Genomic DNA, 7,818 nt, shown 5'->3' on the forward strand with positions numbered 1-7,818 from the left:
TGTTCTCCTAATGAGGTCCAGCATTATTTTCATTTTATTTTTTTTCTTCCATCTTTTATTTTAGGCTCAGGGGGTACATGTGCGAGGTTTGTTACATGGGTAAATTGTGTGTCACTGGAGTTTGTATACCAAATGATTTCATCACTCAGGTAGTGAGTATAGTACCTGATAGGTAATTTTTCAGTCCTCACCCTCCTCCCACTCTCCGCCCTCAAGTAAGCTGTGATGTATATTGTTCCTATCTTTGTGTCTGTGTGTACTTAATGTTTAGCTCCCACTTATAAGTGAGAACATGATATATTTGGTTTTCTGTTCCCATGTTAGTTCACTTAGGCTAAGGGCCTCCAGCAGCATCCATGTTGCTGCAACGGACATGATTTTGACATTATTTAAAGCATTGGAGGGTCAATGATTATTCTAGTTTGCACTGATGGAAGGTCATTCTTAAAGGAACAGGAGCAGAGCTAATTATACTATAATAATATTTATTGAGCATGTATTATATACCAGGTACTGTACAAAACATGTAAAATGCTTTATGTAATCCTCCAACAAACCTATGAGGAAGATACTATGATAACTTCTAGGGGTTCAAAGGATGGTATTGCTGTCCATTATGCACATGGAGGGCACAGGGAAAAAGTTCCTTTGATGATGCTGCAGAAAGAAGCAGACTAAAATTGCTTTGTACTTGGAGTTTGAGTGTCCACATTACTCTTATATCTCAGGGTCTTTGGAGAAGTGGAGCGATGAGATGAGAGCCAACAGTTTTGTTGTCCTCCTTTGTTTACTGCTTTCTGTTAAAATTCTGTTTTGTTTGAAGAACATTCTCTTTTGCCTCCATGGCATGAGCTATGCATCATCAGCCAGCTTAGCACAGAGACCCCAGGCAATTGTAGGTGCTCTGTGGGTTACCTTTAAAGCGAATTCCCTGAATAAACAGTTCAGTAAAAAACACCAGGTGCCCAATCTCACAACCCATAAAGTCAAACCTGACTTTTGTGTCCTGTGGAGAGCCATTTTTACCAGGGTTAGCAGTAGCCAGAATTAGCAGGCAGGGCACATTTGTCTTAGGGCTCCCCTCTGTCTCCCTTTCTTGGAAAACTATCAGATTTAGTTGGATTTCTTTTCCTCATCAAAACATACCTGGCCCGTGTCCATTTTTTCAGGTTCCTCCCCTTCCTCAAGAAAATGTTCATGATGTATTAATTAACTGGATTTTAATCTTTTAGAATGAGTCAGCCTGTTAGTAATATCGTATCTCCCCAACAACAGATGCCTTGTCTTTAGAGTGGTGCTAATGTGAAACATGGAAAACAAGATCAGAGAAGATTTGCTTCTTTGGAATGCCTTCTCTCCCTTTCCCCTGACCCCTCTGGCCTGTTATATCAATGAAGATGGAAAAGGAAAGAGACAAAGTCTCTTTGCCTAACTGTTTTCAATTGTTATTTCCCATGGTTTTGCTTGTTTTTTAGCCAACACTGACTCTCCTTCTGGGTCATCTGTGTGACATACAACCCAATGGTTGGGCTCTCTCCATGGGGCACCAATGTGTTCTTTCATGGGGACCATTGAGGATATGCACAGTTCCCTGATGTGGCAATCTAAGCCCAAAACATTCTCTTGCATTTTTCCCTTTAGATCAGCAACTTGCTGCTGGCTCCCCTCTTGCCTTCTGGAGTTGGTCATATTCACTTGACCACCAAAATGGAGGGCAGCAAGGGGGCTATCCAGCCCCTTGCCTGCTTCCTGGCATCTCCCTCCTGTTTTCTCTCCTCTGCTTGGGTAAACCAAAGACAAAAAAGCACATCTGCCGGAGCACATGTCCAACCAATATTCAGATGCCAGTCTCTTCTCCTTGCAGGCACATGTAACCAGTGGTCCTCTTTGTGCCTGTCCCTCATTCAGATTCAGAATTGGTGAGGATCTCCATGGAGGAAGTGAGGAAAAAGCTATTGTGTGCTCTGACTCAGTTACCACCTGTCCTCCCACCCCCCACCCTTCCGCAATCTTCTCCCATTGTCAGGGACAGTGGGAGAGGAATTGAAGACAGAGGGCAGCAAAAGCAGTTCAGCTCCCTTTTAGGAAGCTCTGTGGGGAGGTGTCTGGTTCTAAGTATTTGTGGCTCTCTTTAGAATAGGGAGTAGTTAGCTTTTTGGCCCCAGTGTCAATTTCTGGCCACAGAAAAACTCTTATTCAAGTTCCAACTATATAAGCATCACAAAAAAGCTAGAAATAATAAAATAAACAATTGATTTGAGTAAAAAAAATAATTAAAGGTCTGTCTGTTAAAATCTGACTTTAACAATGACAAACTGGAAAAATGTTTGTAATGTGTATGCCAGACAAAGATTGTGATTCTTAGCATATAAAGAGCTGTTGTAAATCAATAAGAAAAAGAGGAACATTTCAATGGAAAAATATGAACAAAGGATAGTAACAGCAGGTAAGTAATAGGAAAAATATATAATATAAAATTGAAAATGAAAAAATACTTCATTCCTACCAATTACCAAAGAGATGAAAAATCCAATAACTTTGAAATGCATTTTTTTTTTTTTAGCAAGCAACAAAGTATGTAGTGTGGCCAAAGGTTAAGAAATAGATACTTTTGTATACTGTCAATTGATACATAAATTGATATAACCCTTTCAGAGAATAATTTGGCAAAAATATCAAAAGCTTTAACATTTTGCATCCTTTTGGGGTCTGCAATTCTATTTTTATTATAAAAGAGGAAGCAAATGAATTTGAATCTATATGAAGAAATAGCTACAAGGGTGTTCACTGTAGTACCTTTTTTGTGAAAACTTGGGAACCATTGAAATATCCAGCAAAAGGTGATTGATTCAATAAATAATAAAATACTATGCAACTACTAAATATAATGCTGTATGAAAATACATAATGACATGGGAAAGTATTCAAAAGTAGCTCATAAAACAGTATTATGACCTAATCATATTTTGTAAAAGAACTTTATATGTGCATATGCATTGAAGAAAGAAGGAAACAATTTACTTCAAAATGTTAACTGAGGTATTGAGGGGTGAGGAGTGAAGGGAGAGAGAAGGAAGGTGATAATTTTTCTTCTTTCTCTTCTGTATTCTCTATACTTTCTACAATGCATATGTACTTCATTTGTTTCAAGAAAGTAAGCACTAACATTTATAGAAATATTATGGTAAAAGGAATTATTGGTAGAAAAAATGACATGAAACTACGGATGAGTTTAGTACACAAATGCATGCTACAGCATCCAGCACACTAAGAGAGTTGGGTCTGTGTCACAAGTTGAGCCACCACTAAAGCAATCTGGGCCACTTTTTATCAACTCCCTTGATGTTGCTTGATGGTTTATACCAAAACTCTGTTCAGTTTTGGTATATCTAAGACTAGGAAGAGCCAAAATAAAATGGATGAAGAGTACAAGTCTGATCTGATTTCTCCAAGAACAAAATTTGGGGTACACACAGTAAAATAAACAGCAGAGCATGCTGGCAATGATCTATAAATACTATTTCTTAAAATTTCACTTTTGCTAAGTGAGTGGTTGTGTTAGTCCATTTGTACTGCTATGACAAAATATCCGAGACTGGATAATTTATGAAGAATTGATACTTATTTCCTCACAGTTCTGGAGGCTGGGAAGTCCAAGATCAAGGCACTAACTGGTTCACTTGTCTGGTGAGGGCTGCTCTCTGCTTCCAAAATGGCACCTTGTCACTGCATCCTCTGGAGGGGAGAAATGCTGTGTCCTCCCATGATCCTCACATAGAAGGGCAAGCTGACCAAACATTGCCTCTTTGATAAGGGCTTTAATTCCGTTCATGAGGAAGGAGCCCTCACTGCATAATCACCTCTTACAGACCCCACCTCTTAATACCATCACATTGGCAACACCTGGATTTTGGAGGGAACACATTCAAACCTTAGCAGTGTAGCTATCCTCTTTGGTAAGCAGTCAGCATGCAGAGATACCATGTTATCAATGTAGTTGGATTCAGAGGCTTTGAAATAAGCAGAGACAGGGGTAACATCGACTTTCTGTTGTGAAACTTGAATACTTGCTTGAAAAGAAATCTATTTGGATTCTACATGGTGGTAGGCACACTCACCCAGTGGTCACCTATAGGCCGGGGTAACGCTTTCCTTAAAAAGCACTTTTGGGTTGGCTTCCAATACATGGCCCACCAGGGAAAATATTGATGTTGTATCTTTTCTCAAAGTCCAACTTTTCTCCTTTCCCTCCCTCGTCACCTCCTCAGCCTCATCATCCCTTCATTTCCTTTTTTCTTTTCCAACTTCTTTTCTGCCCTCTATCATTTGTCATCTGCCACAAACCTTGATGCTTGCTTTTCTAGTCAGCATGTGGTGCCCAGAGCCTTTAAACATAGAAGGGAGATTTTAATTACATGAGAAGACAAAAGGATATCGTGCAAGGATTAGCTGCCTGGGCAGTGTAGATTAGTAAGGAAACAAACAAATTAATTACAAAGATGAGACGGTTTTCTTTCATTTTGTTTTAACAGCCTGATAATGGCTCAATGGGAAGTGACCAGCATCTGATGAGACAGAAAACCACTGCTTTCTGCCCAGGGGAAATGATTTCTGAGGCTCTCTGTTCCTTTTCTTTTGAAGCTTTACCCTGGTGAGTTTGTAGGAGAGGCCCGAGACTGACACTATTCTCGAGGTTGCCTGATGCTGCTTTTCTTGCATTTTCCACTGATGAGACACACTCACTCTTCCAGGAGCTTTTATACAACTCTAACTTGGAAAAGTCAGAAAAAGTTACCCCTTTTCCTTGATCCAGCTAGTAATACCCTTGAAGGAAGCAGCTGAATGTTCTATGCTCATTAATTGCCACCAATTGAGCTATATCCTGAGGAGACTAAAACCTTTCTATGTATGTTTTAGAGTTCTATAAGGATAAAAGGAATACCTCCTATGCTAAAATACATATTTTTAAAATTTGTTACACAGTCAAGCAGATGTTAAAGTGAGAGTAGCTCTATGCTGTGTCTTAGTTATCATGCATTGGGATTTATAAATGAAAACAAAGATCCATATTTAATTGCTTCAAAAAGATCAAATATGCCCATGTGGTTTGGTGACAGATATTTACTGCTGAGGTCATAGATATCAAGTCATAAGCATGAATTTTCCCTTCTATAAGTGAGCTGATAAAGAATCCTTCAGAACTGTTTCTATCTCACCATACAGCTTTGGCTCTCTCTGTTTAGCCAAAGGAGTACATTTGAGAAAAAGAATCAACAAGGAACTACCGTGCCACATCTTTTGCATGCAGAGTTATCTAGTTTATCAGTAGGTTTTCTGTTGCTTTTTCTAATGATCCTGAGAGAAATAGATCATAAATGATATTTGAAGAAGAGCTTTATAAAAAGACAAGAAGTGGCTTATTATTTTAGGTGAGAAGAATTGTTAGTGGCCAGTGCACATGCTTACGCCATCTAAAACCCAGAAGTTAACTACTTGATTTAAAAAAAAAAAACAGTTTTATTGGAGTATAATTTGCATAACATAAAATTCACCCATCTGAATGGGTGAATCCTGCTTTAAAGGGTAAGATAAAACATTGAAAACCTTAAAAATTGTTCAGTTTGATGAAATGTGCCTTACCTAGATAAAATCTGTTTCATTTTAGTCATCAATTATAAGATTTGCTGGACTTATTTTCACATAATATACCTCTCTACGTCTCAGTTTTATTCTTCTGTAAAAGTGGGAGAGTATCTACCTAACAGGGCTAGTGTAAATGTAAAGTTGAGAGGATGCGTCTAAAGCACAGAGCTGGGCACGTGATATAAATTCAGTAAATTACTCCCCCTGCCCCCTAGATGTCAGTGTTCTGTTTGTTGCTTAGCCAGAAAAAAGTTAACTCATTTTGTAAAACAGATTTTCAAAGAAAGTGGTTGTGGAGATTTCAGGAAAAACCGTACACTTCTGAAATACTTTGGACAATTAGTATAGTCTTTTTCCCTATACCTTTGTTGAGGAAGGAAGGGTGGGGGCAGTGAGCTGCAGTGTGTGTCTAGAAATCATTACCACTGCATAAGGACTGGGGTCGTTCTTCTACCCCATCTGGGAGGCCCCATACATGGGCCCAGAGAAGCTGGCTCTGCCTCTGTAGAGTGATCTTGGGGCCTGTGACCAAATGGTCAGATAACCTCATGAGAGATCTACAGTTCATCAAGCTGAGTTTTCAATTTCCGCAAAGGAGTATGGTCCTAGGAGATAAGAATTACATGAACAGAATCAAGTTCGAAGGTTTTCTGAGTTAGAGGGAAAGTGTATGCATATATCTCATGAGACAAAGATGTGCGAAATTAAATCAAATGAGGTAAATTACCTCAGTGGGGGCGACAAAATCTAATCTGGCTTGAAAATGTGACTTATATCAGAAGAATAGGATGTGCCAGTCCATTTGAAAGTTTTGAAGGTGCTGTTAGAATAAATATGGCCTGGTTAGTCCCATCAGCATCATAGTAAAAAAGTCAATCATGTCCTGGCCAATCTAAAAAATTACATGGGAAGTGAATCTCCAAATTGTGTGGAGTGACATAAACTTCTTTAGTAGATTAGTAGCCTCTAACTCCAGGAAAATTTAGGATTAAGGATAGAAGTGTTTCAGATAATCGGAATAGTAATATTATCATATTTTTGTCTTAAAGCATTAGTACATATTTAGAATTTAAAGTATTTGTAATGTTTAAAAAAATTTAACTTCTCTAGAGTGTTGGGTCAGCCTTTTAATTCCAATTTAAACTATGTCATTCGGTAATTAATTTAGATTTGTGATATTAAATTGAAATCTCACTAAGTTTATAAGCTGATTTAGAATATTTAATGTGTTTAAGTATTGTTCTGTTTATAAGCTTAATTTATTAGATTTGTAAGCATGAGTTAAGTACTTGAAAGGTTCGTTTGCAAAACCAGACAATTGTAGTTTTCAAAAAGGAGAAGAAATTTAATCTATAAATGTATAAATTTGGTTTAAAATGCTTAAAGCATTCATTTAAGTTTTACATGGAACCAACACTATTCATAAAAGCCCTTGAATAGTGTTGTAACTTTAATAAATCGAATGTTGATTTTCAAAACACACACACACAGAATATTCTTCTCTAGACACAGAAACCACTCTTAAGGACATGCATACAAACATACATATACCATGTCTACATAAATAGGTGACTGGATGGAGATAGTGTTGACAGAAGGAGTGATTTTTCTTTTATTCTGTGTTGTGTGACAGTGAGGAGGTGGAGAGAAAGTCTTCCCCATGACCCACCTGCCCCAGGAAAAAATTAAAGATATCTGCAAATTCTTTGAAACTAGTTTCAGGAGGTGGGGTTTGTGTCACTTCCCTTGGGTCCGGGAAGATTCTGTGACTGACCAACAGTTAGTAAGGCTGATTGTGCAGCTACTCGGGCCCAGAAATGCCACTGCTGGGTGTGCATCCCAGGGGAACTCACTTATGTGTGTACAAGGAGACATGCTGGAGAATGCTCATAGTTACAGAACCAACTGACAGTGCCATCCACAGAAGAACGGGGAAGTAATTCATGGTATATGTATGCATTGGAATGCTCTGCATAGTGGAAAAGAATGAACTGGAGTTACATATATCAACATGGGTATCCGTCACAGACATAAAGCTAAGAGAAAATAGTAAAATATAGAATAATGTTTTTCAACCTTTTTTTCATTGTCACCTCCCAAAGAGCCTTTCTAGATATTTTCCTAATTCTCCCCATGAAATTTTAATAGCTAAGATATATTGTATACCTGTTTATG

This window comes from Theropithecus gelada, chromosome X (genome assembly GCF_003255815.1).
Source record: "Theropithecus gelada isolate Dixy chromosome X, Tgel_1.0, whole genome shotgun sequence".
In the NCBI taxonomy this organism is placed as follows: Eukaryota; Metazoa; Chordata; class Mammalia; order Primates; family Cercopithecidae; genus Theropithecus; species Theropithecus gelada.